Source organism: Corvus moneduloides, chromosome 3 (assembly GCF_009650955.1).
Source record: "Corvus moneduloides isolate bCorMon1 chromosome 3, bCorMon1.pri, whole genome shotgun sequence".
NCBI classification, from domain to species: Eukaryota; Metazoa; Chordata; class Aves; order Passeriformes; family Corvidae; genus Corvus; species Corvus moneduloides.
This window is the reverse complement of record NC_045478.1, coordinates 50,816,558-50,838,035: the sequence shown is the minus strand read 5'-3', so window position 1 is coordinate 50,838,035 and position 21,478 is coordinate 50,816,558. Positions and strand designations below refer to the sequence as shown.

At 41.0% G+C, this 21,478-nt stretch overlaps 1 protein-coding gene across 2 annotated transcripts in view; it reads left to right on the top strand.

Annotated features, from left to right (window-relative positions):
* The first annotated feature begins 2,339 nt into the window (after positions 1-2,339).
* HS3ST5 (heparan sulfate-glucosamine 3-sulfotransferase 5) overlaps positions 2,340-21,478 on the top strand; it is a 200,752-nt gene continuing 181,613 nt past the window's right edge. The window contains exon 1 of one of the 2 annotated variants that reach the window (XM_032101521.1): positions 2,340-2,388. The gene's annotated coding sequence lies outside the window, so the exon portion shown is untranslated. Of the gene's footprint in view, positions 2,389-3,609; positions 3,759-21,478 lie in introns of those variants that run through there. The other variant, XM_032101520.1, reaches the window with a different exon arrangement.

Sequence of the window (21,478 nt, the reverse complement as noted above, 5' to 3'; positions counted from 1 at the left end):
CTTTCTGCTAATGTAACAGTCATGTCTTAATTTTATTACTGATCTTAATGAAAATGGGATCAAGACTACATTTTCTTGGATTAAATATCCAGTAAAGAGTCTTGGGCCTTTCTCTTTGGGCTACGACAGCATGGTGCCAGCTGACTATGTGTGAAGAGCTTGTTAAGGGGACAAAAAATACACCACTAAAACTTTCCTCAAGCGAGTGAGTCCTATGAACTTAAATCTTTTAGCATTTCCAAGAGTCTCGGGTTTGGTGTTTTTGAGAGGACTTTTCCTAAACCACAGAGGATTTAGAAACAATGTGTGGAGGTCTTAAGAGGATGTAGGTGTTATCTTACACTCTTCATTATCTAATGAGCAGTAGGATGTGTTTTACAGCACAGCCTGACCATGGCAGAAGGAATAAAGGTCTTCTTTCCTGCTACCTCCTTCATATGAGATTGAATTTGTTTACAGGCCCAGCTACTTCTGTAAGACACAAGCTTCTTGAATTCACTGTTGTCATCCAGCTAGCCCTACTCCCCATCCCCATCACATTTACGATTCTTTTCCCCCAGATCCTCAGGGGATTAGTCATCCCTCTTGCACATGCTATCTATCCTCCACACTCAAGAGAGATAGCTTGATTTAGCAGTGACAGATACAATTTCTCTGAATGCAGACTTTCCAAAACAAATATTTTGGCTATTAGGGCCACAGCCTAATATCCTACACAAAAAAAGAGAACCACAGAAAACATTGTATGCTTCCTTTTATTTTCACAGATATATTTCTATTACCTACGTTGTTTGTGTAAAGAATAAGGTGTAAGGTATAACTTTCATATTCTTTCTGTATCAGTGATTCTATGACTTCTCCTCCAAGTGGTAGCACTTTTTCATAGCACTCTGCAGTAGGCTGAGAGTTGTGTTTTGAGCTTTGCCTCTTTTTTATTCTAATTTTCAAATTATTTTAAGATATGCTATTTATATAATAGTTTTATATAGAGAGAGCATGTATACATGCACAAACATTTATATAAGAATATATAGCTTCACGCAGAACGTTTTTTGATTAAGGGGTTTATATGTGTGTATATATTTATAACACATGAAAGGGGAAAAAAGGCCCTATATATCCCATTTTCATACTCTTATTTTGATTATGTAGGGCTTTGCTTGGTTTATCTCTGTAAAAAGAACTGGAACTAAACTTTGAATGCCAGAAAGTCTAAGCAGTATTTAATCCAGTGGTGAAGGTAAAATTATCCAAAATCCTTCTTATAAAATAAGAATTTTTAATATGCCTCTGTCCACCTTTATACATATTGCCTTAAGCACAGTACAATGTTTTTGCCCATAAAATGAACACAAAGTAGCTAAAAACTACAGTATTATTTCTTTCTTATAATTTTTATTGTCGATACCCTATTTTTAATTGCAACATAGGAGCGGGGAGTTTACTATGAAAAGAAAATGGCTTGTCTTTAAAATGTAAGAATTTAATCATGTGCTATTGCCTGCCAACAATGAGCTAAAGAGGTTAATGGATCATAGGTCTGGCAAACAGCCACGCTGTCTCCGGCTCGATACATTTAACTGCATAATCTGGTTCAAGATTTGGTGCTAGTTTTTTAATCAGGGCATGAACGGTTGATAAATAAAAGTTAGGTTTTTTCCAGTCTTTTTTTTCCTTTTTTATTTTTTTCTCCCCGGAAAACAGAGCCATTTGTCACTGATCCCGAATCGCACGGCAGGGGGGACGAAGGGAAGTAGGCGGGGACCTCCCGCGCTCCCCGTGCCCCGGGATAGGGCGCTGCCCCCGTTAGCTGCCGCCGGGCACTCCCTGGCATCCCTCCGGCCGGGCATCAGCGCCAGCTGCCCCCTCTCCCCGGGTCGCCAAACTCGAGGGCCCAAAACGCCAGAGGAGCACTCTCATGGATACTGTACACACACCCTTTCCCCCAGATAACTCCACTTGGGACTCCGAAACCACCACCTGGAGCCACCTCTCCATCAAAAGAGTGGAGTGTGCGGGATGTGATTGGTTGGGTTTGGGGTTTTTTTAAAGAAAGAGAGATCACGGAAAAAGTATATAGCTCCCCCTCTCCCATCTTGCATGTTCCTTAGGCACACTGTTGGAGGAGCCGAGCAGCAGCGGCAGCGTTATAATGCAAATCACTAAGCGAGCAACTTTCAATGCTGTTGTGGCTATTTTTGATTTCTCTCTCGAGAACGAGCTTTTTTTAGTGTGCGTGTTGCCTTTTTTTCCCCCCTTTCCGTTTGATTCTTATAGTCATGCCCTCCCTCCCTTCTCCGCTTGCTCCCCCCTCCTCCCCCAAACATCCAGCAGTAATGGTGCACCGTCCTCGGTCCTCTTCAGCGGGTCACTCCGCTCGGGCAGGAGGTGAGCGGCCGAGGGGGGAGCGGCGTTTGCAGGGATGCGCTGGGGCACCGCACCTCTGCCCGGCAGAGGCAGGCCCTTCCCGCTGCTGCTTCATTCTTCTGCCTTCGCTTCTGGGCCCCGCCGGCCGCTCTTGGGGGCAGCCGACTTCCCCTCTGCGTCCCCCGCTTCTCCCCCTCCAGCCGCGTCCCGGCGGCGGCAGCCTCCCAGCGCCACCTCAGTGACTGGGGGAGCTCAGCCGCCTCCCGCGGAGGAGCCGGCGCCGGCGGAGGGCCCTGCCCGGCTCTTCCCTCGGCTGCAGGGCGAGCCGACAGCACCTGGCTGCGTTGCCCGCCTTAGAGGACTGGGAGAGAGAGAGGGAGGGAAGGAGGGAAAAAAGGGAGGGAGGGAGGGAAAGAGGGAGGCTCCTCCGTGCGCGGGGAGCGGCTCCGGCTCTCAGCTGGGCGCTACCGGCAGCGCGGCTTCTGCCGTGCTGCACCGCGGGCGGTGACGGCTCCCGGCGCGACGCGGGACCGCAGCTCTAGGGCGGGGGGCTCAAACCTCTGCCGGGAAGTAGAGACAGAGTTTTGCGATTTTATCTTTTCTTTCCTAGTGATTGGGCTTTTTTTATTACCATTATTTTTAATCCCTCCCCCTGCTCCCCCCATTCCCCCGGCGGTGCGTGTGGCAGCGGGGAGGATGCGCGCCTCCCCCAAGCCGTTCCCCGGCAGCTCCCGCCGCGGCTGCGGGGCGCTGGGGGCCGCGGGGCCGGGGGCGCGCTGGGCCGCACCTGGTGGCACCGCCATGCGCGGGCTGCTCCCCCTGATCTCCCCCGCCACTTCCCGCCGCCCTTCCGTGCCTGAGTCTCCCTTCGCTTGTGTCCAGCATCGCGCACACACGCACACGCCGTCACGCACGGAGGCACTCACTCACTGACTCTGCCGAGCTGCCCAGGCTGCCGAACAGCACAGCGCAGCGTCGCGCAGCCCGCCTGGAGCCCCCTCCCTCCCTCCTCCCTCCCTCCTTCCATCCATCCCTCCCTCTCTCCTCCTCCTCCCTCGCTCCCGCCCGCCCGCCCGCCGCTCTGAAGGATGCCCGGTAAGTAGCGACGAGGACCGGCACCTCTGCCGGTGCGCGATGTGAGGGGTTAGGGACTGCTTATACCGCTGCCGCCCGCCGGGGGGGCGCAGGGCGGGGGGGCGAGGGGAGGGGAGGTGACAGCGATCCGAGGCAGGAGACGGCGGGGCTCGCCGGGTGCTCCTCAGAAGGACTTTTAGCTGCGTGGCCGGGGCTTGGATGTGGGCGCCGAGGGACGGGGTCTGTGCACCGCAGCGGGCACCGGCCGGGGCGGGGGCGCTTCGCCTGCGCTGCGGGTTGCTGCCTGCAGCACCGCGGTGAGTACGGGGCTCCGCGCCTCGCCGGGGTCCCCCGGGGGCGGGTAAGGGGTGGAGGGTGCCCTGCCGCGCTTGGGGCTCCCTCCTTGGCGGCGCTGCTCCGCGCCGTGCTGGGACCGGGGCACGGAGGGCACGGTGCCCCCGCTACGCTTCGGGGACTGTCCGCTGCTACTCCTCGGTTTTGGCCACGTCTCCAGGGGCTGCCAACGTTGTCCGGTGTTTCGGGCGCCGCGGTGCCACCAATCGGACACGGAAACGGAGCTCCGCCGGGCGCCTCACCTGCGGAGAGGAGCACCCAGGTGCTGCGCACCGGGGCGTGGGGAGCAGAGCGGAACCCCGGCCGGTGCCCCGGCACCGCAGCGAGAGGGTGCCCGCGGCTCCCCTGCCCGCTCCCCGTCCTGCATGCTCTATCCTCCTGCGCTGCAGAGGGCTCCGGTGGGAAAACGCTTGTCCCTTAGGGAAGCGTAATGTTTGCAAAATGTTTGCTAACAATTAGCGGGTGGCTCCGCTCAGCTCGGGTTTGCGCACGGCTAACTCCGCTCTGGCAGGGGCTCAGCTCTGGCTACCGAATGCCAGGGACACCGGGCAAGGGGCTTTTTGTTCTCCTAGACTGCCTGGTGCGATTTGTGGGAAACACATATAAAAGCTCACAATTGCTGGTGATTTTTTAGTGGACTTTGGTAAATCATTGAAATTTTTTTTCTTACTTTTACTGTGTGTATTTTGACAATGATCTCTTCTCACTGTGTTTCGCATCCTGGATATGGTAACTCTGCCACTGAAGTCAATGGCAAAACTCCTGACTGACTTCAGAGGAAGACAGTTATGGTCAATACGGAATGAAAGGGACTGGGCAGAAGGTGGAGAGATGGCAAAATGAAAGAGATGTATAAAAGAAACTTCATTTTAGAAGCTAGCTTTTTAACCAATGAGTTTTAGCAGCACTGTGTCAGAAATGTCTTCTAGATTTGCATTGCCACTTTGCACTAGAGAAATACCAGAATGATCTCTTGATGTGTTGGATATCAAGTGGGCTGAATCCGTTTGTTCTACCCACAGACATTATAATGTATTACTTAGTAACTTATACTTTTCCAGTGCTGTATATCTTTTTTCTCACTGAAAAGTTGGAAGCAGAGGGAGCCCACTGAGACAATTAGGTGGGCTCTCATTGACTTCAGTGGCCTGTGAATCAGGCCAAGAAAGGCTCAATAGAGAAGTAACAAGAGAACTGTAGTACAGTTTGTAAGGAAAGGTGTTGCATAAGCATTTAACTCATGAACACCCTCCCTCTAGAGAGGAGAAAAATCTAAATGTACATTAATTTTTTATCCCATTTTATCCAACTCTTTCACAGCACAGATACAAATAAGAAAAAATGCTTCTGATTAATAATTAAAATGCCCATATTCATATGGATTGCAAAGAAGATTTTATGCAAAAAAAAAAATCCATTAGCAAATGGAAGTTCTAGTTCACAGAACGTCCTCTGTTCAGTGCAGTATTTAGATCGAGAGCAGTCAGATATATAATGAAGCACCAAATACAAATATTGATATTCAAATGGCAAAAGTTAGATTTATTCCTGTAACCTGACTAACCACTCTCAACTGCTTGGAATGCCTTAAAAAGGAAAGTGTGGTTTGTTTTTTTTTTCAAACCTGAGTGTTGAAAGAACCCCCAAGCCCCCCATATGCTGAGTTTTGTCAAAAACTTGTCAAGTATCAGAAGTATGCCCATACTTCCTGAACAATGTAACTATTATATTGATAGGTGTGTTGGGGTGGCTCTGGCTGGATGCCAGGAACTCACCAAAATGGTGTTATCACTCTCCTCCTCAGCTGAACGGGGAAGAGAAAATGTAACAAAAAGCTCATGGGTTGAGATAAGGACAGAGGAATCACTCAGCAGTTACTGTCACATGCAAAACAGACTCAACTTGGGAAAATTTGTGTAATTTATTACCAGAGTAGGAAAACAAGAAATAAAAGCTAAATACTAAACATCCACTCTTCCCCTTCCCCTCTCAACCTCCTCCCTCCCCTGTCCATTCTTCTTCCCAGGCTTTACTTGACACCCTAATTATCTACCTCATCCCCACCTGGGGTTCAAAGGGATGGGAAATGAGCATTGTGGTCAGTTCATCACATGTTGTCTCTGCTGCTTCTTCCTCCTCAGGAGGAGGACTCCTCACACTCTTCCCCTGCTTTGGTGTGGTGCTCATCCCTTGGGAGACAGTCCGCCATCAGCTTTTCCAACAGGTCCTTCCCATGGGCTGCAGTTCTTCATGAGCTGCTCCAGAGTGGATCCCTTCCACGAGGTGCACTCCTTCAGGTGCAGACTGTTCCAGTGTGGGTCCTCCACAGAGAGACACTATTCCAGTGTGGGTTCCTCTCTCCACAGGGCCACAGGTCCTGTCAGAAGCCTGCTCCAGCGTGAGCTTCCCAAGGGGTCACAGCCTCCTTTGAGTACCCACCCACCTGCTGTGGCACAGACTTCTTCATGAGCTACAGGTGGATCTCTGCTCCACCATGGGCCTCCATGGGCTGCAGGGGGACATCCTGCCTCACTATGGTCTGCACCACGAGAATCTGCTCTGGCATCTGGAGCAACTCCTCCCACTCCTTCTTTTCTGACCTATTGAACTATTGCTCTCACATATTCTCAGTCCTCTCTGTGACTGCAGCTTCTCTTGCTCACTCCTGTCTCTGGCTGCAGTTTCTGCTGGTCAGGGTCTTTTTCTCCCTTCTTAAATCTATTATCCCAGATGTGCTGCCACCACTGCTGATGGGCTCAGCCTTGGCTGCTGGTGGGTCTGTCTTGGAGCTGGCTGGCATTGGCTCTGCAGGACACAGGGGAAGCTTCTGGCAGCTTCTCATAGAAGGCACCCCTTCAGCCCACACCATTAACAAAACCCAATACAAGAAGAGAAAGCCTTTCTCAGTTATGGCCCAATAATGGTGTTTCCCATTTAAGTACAAGTTTGTGTTAATAGGCAAATATAAAAACAAAGTTTGAAGTGCTGCATCTCTTGTTCAGCTTTATTTGTAGGCATCTGGTAGAATTGTCATTGAAGTGAACTGAATGTGTCACTAATACTTAACTGTGAACAGATTAAGATGTTCATGTTACAGTGGGGAAAAAAAACTGCAAAATGGACAAATGCTTCACTGATTATCTCTTCTCTCCTTGCAAGTCCATAGGCAAGACAGACACCTCATTCTTAAAATACCATATTGCAGGTTTCTTTCTAATTTTCCTGTGAGTTGAAATGTTTATCACGTGCCATGTATGGAAGTGAAGGGTACATGGGACATTACATGGAGTAAAATTTTGTTAGAGCTACTTTGTTGCTTCCTGTATTTTCCATTCTATCTGCTGTTTGCTAACACGTTGTGATGCCACAACCTATTTTTGTTGATAATACTTCTATTTCAAGTCAAATGTGAAAAATATGGTAATTACTTCAATATTAAGAGGTTTGTTTTTTTTTTTTTTATTGGGGGCTATGGCAGAGTGTGATGATGGTGCTTTTTTTAAGATCCAAAGCAATTCTCTTTTCTTTATTAAATGAAGAGAGTCTGCAGTTCTAAAAATGAAGATATGTATTTGAATAAATCTTTGGGTTTGTCTGAGAGCCATTGTTTGAAATTCTGTGGTTTTTTTCATTTTGGTGTTTCAGTACTTCTTCAATGGTGTATAGGGAGATTCAAACAGATCTTGTGGATAGCATCTCCAAAATAGAAATTTAGTTTTTTAGGCTTACCTGTAAGTGAAGCATATATAAGATTTGAGTATTTAAGGCAGAGTTGAATGAAGCCAGATAATGAAGTACCAGGAGACTCCAGGACATGATTCTGAATAACCATTACTCACTTTTAGCAGCTTTATAAACCTCATCCTTTTTTGAGGAGTAAATGCTGTTCATCTTTATTTGGACGAATATTTCAAGACTATTTCTGCTGTCCCTTGCCTGACTCTGAAACATGTTTATACCCTTGTATTGCTATGGTTGTTAAGTGAATGGTAGCAAGCATTTACAGGTCTATTGGTATTTGAATCTAGGAAGCAACATTACTGGGATTCTTGAAAGTCACCTAAATTTTGTCATTATTACACCTTTAAGACCATTTTCAAAATAAATTTTATTGTTTTTTAGTCCTAGAACATATTCATTGGATAATTTATTTAGGACTATATTCTTCTATCCAACAATTTAAGAACAAAAACCTCCACTGTAGCTCAAATCAATCAAAATATTGGGTTTAGGTTATACATCGTACATATGGAACCTGGCATGTAAAGCAGATGGTATGTAAAATTATGCATAGCATGTCTGGAGAGCCATACAATATCTAAATGCAGTGCAACAGAACAAGGAAAGAGTGTCACGTGCAACTTAAAATATCAATCACTGGACTATGTCTAGTTTCAGCTGCGCTTTGTTTCCACGCGTGTGTGTGTGTATTTGTGTGCGCGTGTGCGTGCGCTCAATTTTCTCTTACTGCAGCCGCGACATCTCCTTGATAATATGATCTTCCTTAGAAAAACATGCAGACTGAAATGATATGCTACTGGCTAAATGGAATAAAAAGATGGCTATAGAAGAAAAACTAGCTTGGTTCAGTTTGGGCACAGAACACAAATGCATCGAAAATAAAAAATAAATAAATCAAGAACAGAAATATCAGTCTTTTAAGACAAATGGCCAGATACTGCTTACTACCAAGACTGTGTTTTTCTATGTTATTTATGCTGTTGGTTTGCCCAACACAGCAACAGCACTTAACAGTACTTCTATCCTGTTGCATAAATACTGTTAGCTCCACATTCCCTTTCTCTCTCAAGTATTACAAGTCTGTAAGCACAAAATTTCTTCCTGAACAAACAAGCATTACTGTGTGTTGTTAACACAATCAGATGAAATGGTAATTACAGAAAGATTCACATCAGCAAAACCCTTAAATAAATATTCGTCTTTAAGCATGTGCTGACCTCAAAGGGACCTAATCACATTTTGTTGAACAAAGATGCTTTTGTGATCAATGATCATGAAAGGTAATAATTTTCCCAAATTTATTCAAACATTTAAATCTGTGGTTATAAAATTTTGTCTGCACCAGACAACTTTAAATTTAACTTCCAGGGGAAAGTCTTTAAATATTTCTACTTATTTTTTAAATGTTTTTTATACTTTGGAAGGCTGGAAGCAATTAACTGTTTTAAAATGGGTTGCACAGCCATTCTCTTTCATATTTCTAGTCAAAATGAACTTTTGTAGATAAGATGTGAAGGATGACGTTTATAATGAAGGACTACTGCAAAGTGAACTTCAGATACGTTAATGAACTAACACTGCACAAGGTAGACTTTAATAGCCAATTCTGTAAGATTCAGACATTTTTCAAGGAGACAAATTGAAGGAAGGCCTCCATGGTTAAACTGTTGAATATCCCCAAATATTTTTAAGGATTTTTAAGGTACCTGAGTTGATATACAATGTTTCACGCTACAAAATAAGTAAATAAATAATTAGATGACTCCTGTACTTTTTCTGCACTAAGACTCTAGTCCCTATGCCTTTTATTTTTTGCAACAGTGTTGGTTTAGAAATACAGCTCTGTGTCTGGGGGACTAAAGGAACACATATGTCCTCATACATTACAGAACAGTTATCTAACAATTTATTTCTGTTTTGGAAATGAAAGAACTTTTATCCATTCAAATCACTTTAATACAATCTTATATTATAATGGCTGGAACAATCTTGAGTGCACACAGTTGCTGGAGTCTCCAAAGGACTGTCATAAATAAAGCTATTAGACTGTATTATAGCAGACACATATTCAGAGTCTACCAAAGGATGACAGGATTTTACATTACAGGAGAAAATGTTTAAAAATGTCTGCGAATTACCAAAAATTATTGGTAAAAGGGCTTAATAAACTGATTTATAATACATATACCTGTGCTATTTTTCTTTTAAAGTATGCAAATGCAACATTAACATTAATGAATTATTCCTATGTAGAATTAAGTAAGAAATGAGACAAGAAATAAGGGGTTTGTCCTCTACAACAAGTGCTTAAGCTTGCTCAGCAGTGTGTAAACTTTCTGTGCTAGCTGACGGACATTCAGCCTACATCAAAACCTCCCTTTGCAACCTGACATTGCTGCTGTGATGACAGCCTAAGAAAACTGGCATCTCATGAGAGATAAGTCAGTTTACATCAATGGAAATGGATTTGCACTGCATCCTGAATTCTGTGCAGACAGGTTTGTTTTTATTTCTCCTCTTACTGTTATAGAAGGCATGACTTTCACCAGGTATGAAAACAAAAATGAGTTTGGCAAAACCCTGAATGAACTTAGAAACAAATTTGGAAATGGTGGAGACAGAGCTAAACAAAGTAAAAATTAAAAATAAGGATATGTTATGTTGTTGGTTTGTTTTTTCAAGAGAGGAAAAGGTGCACTCTTTTATGAATGATCCCTAAGACAGAAGTAAGACATAAAAAAGTGCAACTGAGGTTAAAAATAAAATTATGAAAGTTGAGTTACCTAACATGTTCTGGCCACGGGAGAAGTAACTAAAGCTGACATACCAGCAGGATGGGAGCCTCAAAAGAAGACTAAAGCCAGAAAATAACCATTTCCCATGTTGGAAATCCAGATGGCCCTAACAGATTTTGTGTGCGTTTGTATACACATTTATCTGCGTGTATACATGTGCATACATATATACTTTTTTTCTTTTAAAATTAAAATCTGTATAATGCCCTACTTTGTTACTGATTTCCTCACCCCAGCAGGGATTTGCTGGTTCTTCTTTCTGTCTGACTATGAAGTTACAGAGGAAGATTTGATAATACAGTAAATAGCTGAGGGTGGTTAGACTGTTTCCTGAAGGTAAAACAGTAGGGTCCAATGGTTCTCCTGCAGAATGTTCTAAACCCAAGGATATCAATAAGAGGCAGTGCTGTCAAAGCAAAACAAAAAACCCAAACCAACCAACCAAGCAACCAACCAAACAAAAAATCCCAAAAAAGTAATCAAATCCTGAAAAGGAGAAAACAAAATGAATCTCCAAGTCATTGTCTGAAGCCAATGTTACATTATGTCCTGAAAAACATGAATCTGAAAGATGTTTTACCAACTATAGGCTAGTGTCACCTACAATCACAGTCAAGATCTTCCTGTTAAGACCTGAAAAATCAACTGCAGTCTTACACTGGAGAAATAGAAAATATTTTCCATGAACGTAATGTGGAGCTTTTAGGAAAACTGAAGATGACAGTAGAGCAGAGGAGTATTTAATGCAGCATTTTATTTAATACAGTAAATAGATATACCATTTTTTCATAGAAAATTTTGATGCTGAAAAGGCAGTTGAATGGATTGAGTGGAGCTAACTTTGACATGATGTCAGAAGATTTGAGGAAAAATATTTTAGATAATTTTGCTGCTGCATGTCCTCACCCTCATAAGTGCCATATAAGTATAAATAATGTCAGAAGTGGCAGCAAATCCTCTGTCCTCTTCATAATTTCACATTCCTGACTCTCGTAGAAGGATTAATCTCAAATCTAAAGTAAACCAGATTTACAGCAGGAAAAATATCTGTCAATGTAGAATCTATCAGTATAGTCAAACAACATGTCTTTATTTGTCTTCTGATGGAAAATTACATTCCTGGGTAGTGATGCACAATCTGTATAAAATAATCTAATATAATTTTTTTGGCAAATAATTCTGAAAAAGAAAATGTGACTGATAAACTTTTTACCAACCACAGAGTTTCACTGGCAGGTAGAAAAGATTTGAGGAGAACTAGTTAAAAATTTGTCCTGGGATTAGTTCTCAGGTTGCATATGAGAAAATTCTGGTTACCACTGACATTGCCAGCTACTCTTTCAGCATGCTGCATTTTGTGGTTTCTGAACTAAGAATGAAATTCACTTCCTTCAGGTATGGCAAAAAACATGGGCTTCAAAAAGTCAAACTGTGCAACTGCAGAAAATGGAAACTCAGGCCTTCGTGCCAATGTGCCTAAAACCATATTTTATTTCTGTGGTTGCTTTCCCAGCCATTTCCTCAGGACTACTCCCTGGATGCTAGTGAAGTAGATTTAGGTGAGCATGAAGCAACAGTTCTTTGCTCCATGATATGTTGGACCTACAGTGTTGTAACTGCCCTTGCTTCCCTCCTGGTGGCTAACAAGGGACTATTTATGGTGCAGGTGCCTCTGAGAGGTTTTTGTCTACCTCCATCTTACACAACTTAATAGCAAGAAACAACAAAGGATTAATTTCTTGTCAGAAGCTTTCCTTTGAGCAATATCCTTGAACAGAAATTATTTTCTTTAACAAAAATGGGTTGAAAAGATTTATGTGTCATTAAGATTTGTCATCTTTCTTCTTCTGTAACAAAGAAAACTAGAAATTTTGCTTTGTTTAAGAAATAGAGAGCATATAAGTTTTTTTAATGATATTGTGCCATTTTTCTTTTACTTTCCACTACTCTTTTTTTTTGTGGAAGCAGGAAAGAATTTCAATGAGAAAAAGGGAAGAAAGATGAGAAAGGGATAAAAATATTTTTTTAAACTTTCAAAAAATTTCTCTTACACAAAGCAAATATATCTGAATAATGCCTCTTTGTTGTTCATCACCTTGAAATAATCTGTATTAAATCTGAAAAATCAATTTTTCTAATGTCAATTCAGAATGGATCAAAACTTTGTATCACAAAAGTCTTGTCTTTGAAGATATTTCAGTCGAGTCTCAAGTAAAACTTGAAGCTGGTTGAATTTCTTTGAAATTTAGGTTTTTCAGACATATAAGTTAATTTAAAACAAAGCTGTCTGTAGGAAAGATGTATTTTCACAAATTTTCTGTGCACTGTGATCATATATTAATTAAAAGGTATATTTTTCATTTTTCTTAATCTTTAAGGTGATTTTCTTGTGAAAATATGAAAAAATAAAAAACGGAAAGAAGTCCCTAAAATACTGACACAAGATTCTTGATCTCTCCCTGATAAAAATTCCTTTCTTCCTAGACTTTGAAGATTTTAAACTTCCTTTTTCAACTTCCAAAAAAATAATTTCAAAACCTCCAAACATTTTTCCTGATGGAGAGAATAATCCCTACCCCATTTCTGAGCAGACACAACATTGTGTAGATCATGGTTTTAGTCTAACGGATAAAGTGGAAGTATTAGAAAGATAACTGGGTGCCTTCTTTGAAAGGTGCTTGCTTAGTGGAAGGTTGATTATTTTATTCCTGAATACAGCTCATACATTGAGAAAGACTTTAGGTGAGAAGAGAAAGAAAGAGGAAAGGATGTGTCTCTCTGCCATAACTAAAGAAAGTAGTGAATGGGAAATTAAGTGTGTCTTTTAAAAACTTTAAATTGGAAAATGCCCTGCAGCTGAACAATATATAGGCTCAGGACGTATGTTTAAGATGTGGGTAAAGGCTTAGGGTGCAGCTGGGAAGAAATCTACTTAACCTAGTGTAGTGTTGGAGTCCCTTAAGTTGCATACATGTTGTTTATATGAGTTGACACGTATCAGTAAGTGGTGCTTACGGGTGAGGCAGCTGCCTCCAGACTCGGCCGTGTGTCAGCACCAGAGCACTGGGTCAATATGGAAAGCACAGCACGGAGAGGCAGCGCAAATCCCCGGCACGCTGCTAGGCAGAAGCTGGCCACTCACGTCTGTTTATCCCCCAGGGACACAAGAGAACAGATTTGTCAGGGTTTGTCTCTTTTATTCCAGTAATTATGAGAGATTAATTGGGAATGTTTACTGTTGGGAGACTAATTGGGAATGTTTGTTTTTTACATGTTTGTTTGGTTTTTTTCTATTACAGCTGCATTTCTGCCCCTTGCCTATCATTTTTATGAATAAACTGAATGATGCAAGGCCTCCCTCCTGCCTGGAGGCCAGCTAAGCATGGCCACTTCCATATGGTTAAGTTCCCTCAGCCTTCCAAGCACAGGCTGCATGTAGCCTGCCTCTTGGGAAAAGCCCCAAAGCTGGGCTAGTGCCCTAGCTGTGCCCAGGAAACCCTTGGGAGACAGCTGGTCAAGTAACCAAGATCAAAAGAGTGTCAGGGCTTGCCCTGACATTTTATGTTCTAGGAAAAAAATAGTTCCAGGGCATAAATTCATGCCCTACCACTATTTAACTCATTTCCATAGATGTAGTCTTGGTATTACTATGTCAGTGTGACTCCAAACACATAGATGTTGTTTATTCACTTTACTTGTTAGGAATGAACACAGTTGATTTAAGTGGTGCTACTGCAGCACAGCATGATATTTTTACAAATGGTGTAAAAGGGGCTTAATGTTTGTTTGTAACCAGTTATTAACTGTGGTATATGCATTAATATTCTGAAAAGAGGGGACGATTTGAATGTGGTAAAATGTTTTAGGAAATGGTGGCTACTCTTCTGCATTCTTTTCTACATTACTTATAGTTACATTTCTTATCAAAGGCTGGGGTCAATTTCTCCAGAAATTGCTGTTATAGGAAAGCTATTATCTATTTACAGTGCATTTGTTTTCAGAAATTTATATACTGTTGAAAAATCTGGTTTTTCAGAGGTACAAAAAGGTGAGGGTACTAGCACTTCTTTTAAAAGACGCATTACTAATTTTTACCAAGAAGGCAAATGACGACAAAAATCCTTATTTGGTGACTACCAGTATTCTGTGAGTCAAGAAAACAAAAAGAATAACAAATCTTTAAGGGCGGGGTCTCAGAAATTAAACTCCTTTAAGCTTTAAAATACACACCTTTTAGCTAGCTGGAAATTATGCTTACACAGGATAGTTGGATACAGTTTTACTATGTAATTGTATGACAGTGGGATAATTGCATAGGAAAAATAATATTTAATTTAGCTGTGGGGGAAAATACATTTAATTTATAGTGACTCATAATAAATTTTTATTTCTTGATATTTACAATCGCTGTGCATCTTTTGCAACATCTACAAGTCATCTCTTTTATTCTTTCTTCATCTTTTATTTGTGAGCTTTTGCAAGGTTTTGTTATTCTTTCACTGATGCAAGATAGCACAGCTTCAAAAGTAGTGATTAGTCTGGGTGTGGACACGTTGAAATGCTGCCTAGAAGAGATTCTACTTCTTGGTATAGTCCTGCAATATCAGTTTTGTGGTTCATGAGTTGCATATGTAAATTAAAGTGCTCTTGGGGAAAAGTTACTTAGTAGAGAGCTAATAATTTCCCACCAATGGTAAAATAATTGCCTCCAAATGCTGTGACCCCAGGTGTGTGGTAAGACTGAATCTCGGGGGGAAGGTCATGAGGTCCCAGTGCCTTCTCTGGACATTAATTCCAGTTAGGGCTTCAGCAAGCTGCATTTATCTCCTCTGGAGGTTTCAAATTGGGTGAAAGAACAAATCTAAATATTTTAGTCATTTTTTTTCTCTAAGTGATGCTTTTAACAGAGTTTCAAGGAGTTTGATTTAATTATTGCAGCAGCACATATATAATGAACTTGATGTACCCAACCTAAAAAAAACCTGGATCTGAATCTGATAAAATATTGGTTTCATTATTCAGTAGGAGCTATAAGCCTTGACCAACAACGAAGTGAAGACTTTTTTAGAACATTGAAATTTAACAAAGCATACCAGGATTTTTAGCTTAGCTTAGTTTGGAAGTTGAGATGATGTAAGTCACATTGCTTTAGTGAAATTACTGAGTTCCCTAAAATTCTTCATGCTGGAAAATTATGTGTAGCCTGCAACTCTGTAAATATATTTAGAAACAATAAGGTAGGAGCGGATACTGAAATATCCCTCATAAAAATTTGAGAGAGGTACTGTATGATTATTTGTTACGTACATCTGCATATTGATTTCTAATTTATACTTTGATATATATTGCACACGGTCTCGCCTAAATATAAATGAGCTTTTTCACTTGGTATGGCATATAATGATTAAGGAGATACGAGAGTGTTCTAAAAAGTTTAAGTTATTTATCACTGATACTTAAAAAGGAATAGTTAAGTAAGTAGATCTAAAGCCAGCCTGGAGCTTCTTTGGTGTGTGTCTGAAGCATGTCTACAAACTACAACTGCAATCCATGATCTAAAGAGCATCCTGCTCCTTGCATCCTGCTGTAACGCCTCTGGTGCCTCTGCCTTTATCTCTTCCTTCCCTTCAGTTTGGTCTGCAGGGATGGTAGCTCTCAGTTGATGAGTACAACTCACGCAGTCCAGAAAAAGAGGGATTCATACCAAGCAGTTGCTAATGGATAGTGGACTAGTAGCCAGCCTCAAATCTGGGTCAGACAAAGAATTTGCCACAAGTTTGAGATTTCTTGAAGTGCCTTTCTTTCAAAGATGAGGCTTTTCCTCCAGCCTGTTTTTTGGAAAAAGCTCCAAATTATGATCCAGCTTTGCAAATCACTTTGCAGACTGCCTCAGTAGCAAGACATTGCATTTTTTGGCAATAAATTTTCTATTAAATATTTCAATCCCTTTTACGAAGGTAGTTTGAACAGATGTTAGGCTGAGACATTCAGGGAGAAAGATCATGACACATTTGGTGACAATGTGGTACTGGTGCCAATAGCTTCCTATAAACTGTAAAAACCAGATGTTACTCTGGCCAAAATTGTGCCTTCCTCTTGACTGCTTCCAGCAGGGTGCAGGCCTGACTCTGACCCCCACTCCCTGAACTAACCTTGAAGCTGCTCTTACAGTGATGGAGACCTCTCAATTAGCCTGATCCTGCAACTGTTTGACACATGCTACAGCAAAATTGTCCTTGTCTGACTGTGGCAGCTGCTGCCTCCAAAGTGATATTGTCTGCTTATAACTCAAAGTATAACTCTGTCATACATACACTTAGTGCAGAATGGCCCTTAAAAGGCATTTTAATCTGCTGGCATTTTAGTTCGTAGGCCTCTGGGGTCAGGTTGAAAAATTACACTAATGCTGAACTTACTCTGATATTCTGGGCAGCCTTCTGAATTTTAAATAACTATCCTCAGAAGGCTACCCTTTTCAAAAATTATCTTAAAGACTGCACACAGAATTTTAAGCTCAGTTCAGTTAGCACACTGATATGCAGACTGAATTTTATAAAAATGTAGGGTAAGAATCTCTGAATTTATGGATACCAGCAGTTATTTTAGTTTTCATTATCAGAGTATCTGTTCCTGCAGTGCTAACTATATGAGTTCTGTGTTACTGTAATTGTTAATATTTGCATCTGAATTAACTGTTCTGCATTGCTGGTTTTGTCGCTGACTGCCTATTCAAATATGTGGGATAATTTTGAAACCTACATAGGAACTGATTCTTTTATAGTCTGGAAATAGGCAAGGTGAAAGATACAGTTTTATTTTTCCAACCAATGGCATTTCTTAATCCATTCCCTTACATGTATATACAGAAAAAATAAGATTACCACCTCTTTGATTTTGGAAATATTGATCTGAGTACTTCATGTTTTGCTTATTTAGCATTTGTTGCTTCTCCCAGTGATCTACTTGGACTTTTCCTGACTCTCATCATATCCCCCAGCCTGTTTTACATCTTCTTCTGCTGTGGTATCTTCTATTGCAAAACTGCTGAGTTGAGCTCATCCAGCTCAACCCATTGGGCTCCTCCTCTGGTCCTCTACCACCTCTCTCCTCTGATCTGACCCTGCCCTCAGACTCTTTCCAGAATGCAGATTGCAGTGGGCATCCAGCCATGGAATGGGACCAGATTTTGGGCACAGAATAAACCCCACTGCTTCCAGGCAGGGACTGAAACCCGTTAGCCATCTGTTCTGCCTGATCATTAGGGATAAGGGCTACCCAGAGGTAGATTTTAGCAAGGCCTTTAGCAAGTGTACCTTTCTGATTTATCTGAACCCTCTGTTGCTTGCAGCCTTAGAGACATGCTAAGTATTCTATATTCTCCGTATTGAAACCAGATTTTTAAAAGCTGTAAACAGTTCCCATTTCACAGCACATCTTCTTACTCAGCTTGACTGGAGCTGTTCTCCTTTGGGAGAAGGTATTTTTGAGCCAGAGGGAAAGGAAGGATGAGCTCAATATATTCCTTGTTCTACCAGCTGCCACCAAGCATATTCATCTTCCCTCCAAGGAACTACGAGTCCAGATCCATTCACACTGTGCACCCTGATGAGACAGAGTGACATCTTCCATGATAGGTGATGAGGCTGTGGTTCCAACCTCAGGGGGTTTTTTAGGGTGCTTTTTTTTTTTTGTCACATCTAATGAAGAATGCTAAAGCAGATGTGTTTCACTGTTGTACTTTCAGGAGCAGAATGAAATAGAAAGCGTAGGATGGCAGCTACTGTGAACTCTTGCAGGATACTGTATACCTGGACTGTGAGGAAAAGTGATTCTTTGGCTGCTCAGATAAGTCACAGTCTTTTTCTGAGTGCTCCAGCAGGCTCTAGGAAGAACATTTAACAAGTTCTCATCTACCCTGTGCTGGAAAACTTGTTCACTCTGCCATGTGTCCTGCCCTTTGCTAGTTAACAAAGAGTTTCTAGAATGCTTCTTCAGCTCCTTTTAAGATTGTGTATCTTATTTTTAGATTGACAGCAAACTGTGCCTGGCAGTGACATCTGCAAGCTATTCTTTCTGGGGCTGAATGGTTGCTTTTGTGTTAGATGTGTGATGCATAAACACACCAGTTCTGCTCTTTGAGTAGAAGGAGGGCACAGTTTGCTTCAGAGGGTTTATTTTATCCTTGTCCTAGTCTAACATCATTGCCTCCATATGAACTGGGTGACTGATTGCTAGTTGAAGTAGAAAATGGTTCTGATTCTGCACTGGAGCCTTTTGGTACAAATATGTTCCAATTAATACAAATAAGAAAGTAATGATAATGCTTTGTATTATTTACAAAACAAATCAGGAGGAAATAAAACATTACTTTAGAAATCGTTCTGTTAATGTCTATAAGCATACAGTTGTGTAGAAGATGTAAAGATATATCACAAAATCCCTGTCTATGGATGCTTTGCAAGACTCCTCTTTTAAAAGTTTTGGTTGAGGTCCTTAGGAGGACAGAGTCCTACAGTCAAAATATTCTGCTTGATTAGGAGTTCATTTTTTCATTTTGGGAAAATCTTTGCTGAAAAAGAAAAATAAAGGATCAAAATGTAATTTCATTGCCTTTCACTTCCTCTTGGGAAATACACAATTACCCCCCTATTTGTGAACCACACTTGTGATTTTTATCCAACAGATTCAGGTCTTGAATAACGAAATAATGTATTACTTGCTTTCATAATGCTAGTGATCCATGTCAATTTTTCATTTATATGAGGAATGACCTACGCTTTCTTATCTTTTCCTCTCTACCAGAATTTGTCACAGAATTTCAATGTCGCAGGAAGAAAATAACACTACATCTATGCAAAAATAATTTACTTCATCATATATCATTCTTACCAGCATCACACTTTCACCTTTTTCAAAATTAGAAGATGAATTAATAAATTGGTGTTTGTTCCAATCATAATGGAAAACTGTGACTACTTAAATAGGCTCATGCCTTCCCTGTAACAGAAATTTGCAAATATTAATGAGATTATACCAGTGTTCTGTCAATAAATATTATCAACTGAGTTCATTTGTGTGGAGGTCTTGGGATTTCTGCAGAATGATTTTGCATTGTCACTCTAAAGGTTTCATATTAAACCTAACAGATCATGACTACTTTTTTTAATTAACTCAAGTCCTCTCAAATTTTATATAACATGTCAAGGGGTATAAAGTGTACAGCTCTTGCACATGTAAGCAGACAGGAAGAATGCACACTGATGTGACTGTTGCTTATGAAGAGTTACAACTATTTGGAGAGGTGCAGTTGCATCCCTAGGTGAAAGTAACCAAGTGACAGATAATCTAGCTCTGTCCCAGGTGTAACTTGTTCCTGAATGAATATATATCTCTCCTGGCCAAAAAATATCCAGCACTGTCTCTGGGAGGCACAGCTCCAAGCTTCTACCTCGTTCTTAGGTGGCAGCTTTGCGTTAAAAGTGACCTTGCAGTTAACAAACTCCTCAGTTACTTGTAGGGAAAAGCTGCTGGAAGAAGCTGAACTCTTTTGCAAAGGGTCTGCCACAGCCAAAGCTGAGAACACACACGTACACAGAGCAGGAACACTGCCTGTGGTAGCAACACTTGGTGTCACCTGCCATGCAAATATCACCACTGGGGAAGTTCTAACTACCTGAGGTATGTTTAATAACCCTGAGGAGTCAAAACATGGTTTTGGAGGGGTTATAAGTTCCTGAAAATGTCTCTGAACTGAAATTTCCAGGATCAGCCTATCTGGAAAGGTCAAGGAAAACAGTTTCTCCTTTTATCTTTGAAGAAAACTCCACAATCATATAAATCATTAAAAAGCAAAAAACTTGAATATTTTTAGTGCCTGTGAAAACAGAAACTTCCAGAGCTGAAAAACTGAAAACATTAAATCCAAAACTGTCACACAAATATATTTTTCTTAAAATGTATTTGTTCATTCCAGTGACATTTGGCTGAGCTCCAGCTTTTCAAAAATATATAGTGAAAAGAATTTTCTCTAAATTTATTTATAAATTTAGCTCTCTCTATATTTTTTGTAATTGTTTGGAATATCCTGAACATTCAAAGGAATGAAAGAGATCACTTGTCCTCTGTATTTGGCATGAAGGGTGTCCTAATGCACATTTCAGCTTTTCATTTCAGAAGAATGCTATCCTGTGGATTGCTTACAGAAAATGGGAGAGTTTATATCTGATAAAGGCAGTCAAATGACATTGTGTAGTACACAGTCAGCATATTTCAAACTAAGAAATCCTTTTTTCTCTTGTTACCTTCAAGTTTTCCTTGAAAACATTGCCAGATAACCATGGAAAAATCCTACTAAAAGTACAACTAGTGAGAGAAAACTTAAGCTGTCATTGTGCAAAACTGTAAACTTAATAAAAATAACTTATTGCAAGTATTACCACCCAATTTTCTGTGTTTTGAAAAAGGTCAGACTGAATTATCATATTTTTCCTCCTGACCTTAAAATCTGTGTCAGCACATTTTATTTTTTATTGGAACCTGGCACAGCATTTCTCTGGTGATTTTCTGAAAGTTCTATCTTTTATTTTTAAATAAAAGCAGAAAATAAGGTGGGGGTGAGGACAAGGTGGAGGGGAGAAGCATAAATCTCTAACCGTGGCCATGACAAAGAAAACTTAAAAACCCCCATGAGTTAAGATTTTCATTTTTTTTTTCTTAGAGAAAGTGGCACTTGAATTTTACTATTTGATATAATCCAATTTTTGGTGTGAATAGTCATATTGTAAAGCTCTTTGTATCTGCACTGGGCCTGAATTTGCCTTTGTGTTGTGTGAGAAGTCTCAGTCCATTTCTTACTGCCTGAACCCCGCTACAAAACTAAGCCACTCCATTTTTTTTTCAGTTAATTAAGAAAAAACTTCTATGCTATAGGAGACTTCCTGAAAAAATATGACTCAAAGATAATTTAAATAAGGAGAGATTCCAAAAATAATCAGCGCCCCATCACTGAAATACTTTTACTAGAGATAAAAATTCATAAAATCATGGCATGACTTCCAGTATTTTCTCTGAATTCTTTCACACCCAGGATATTTCCCTAGTATAATCATGTAATTTTCCAAAACTATATCTATGACTCAATAGTATAG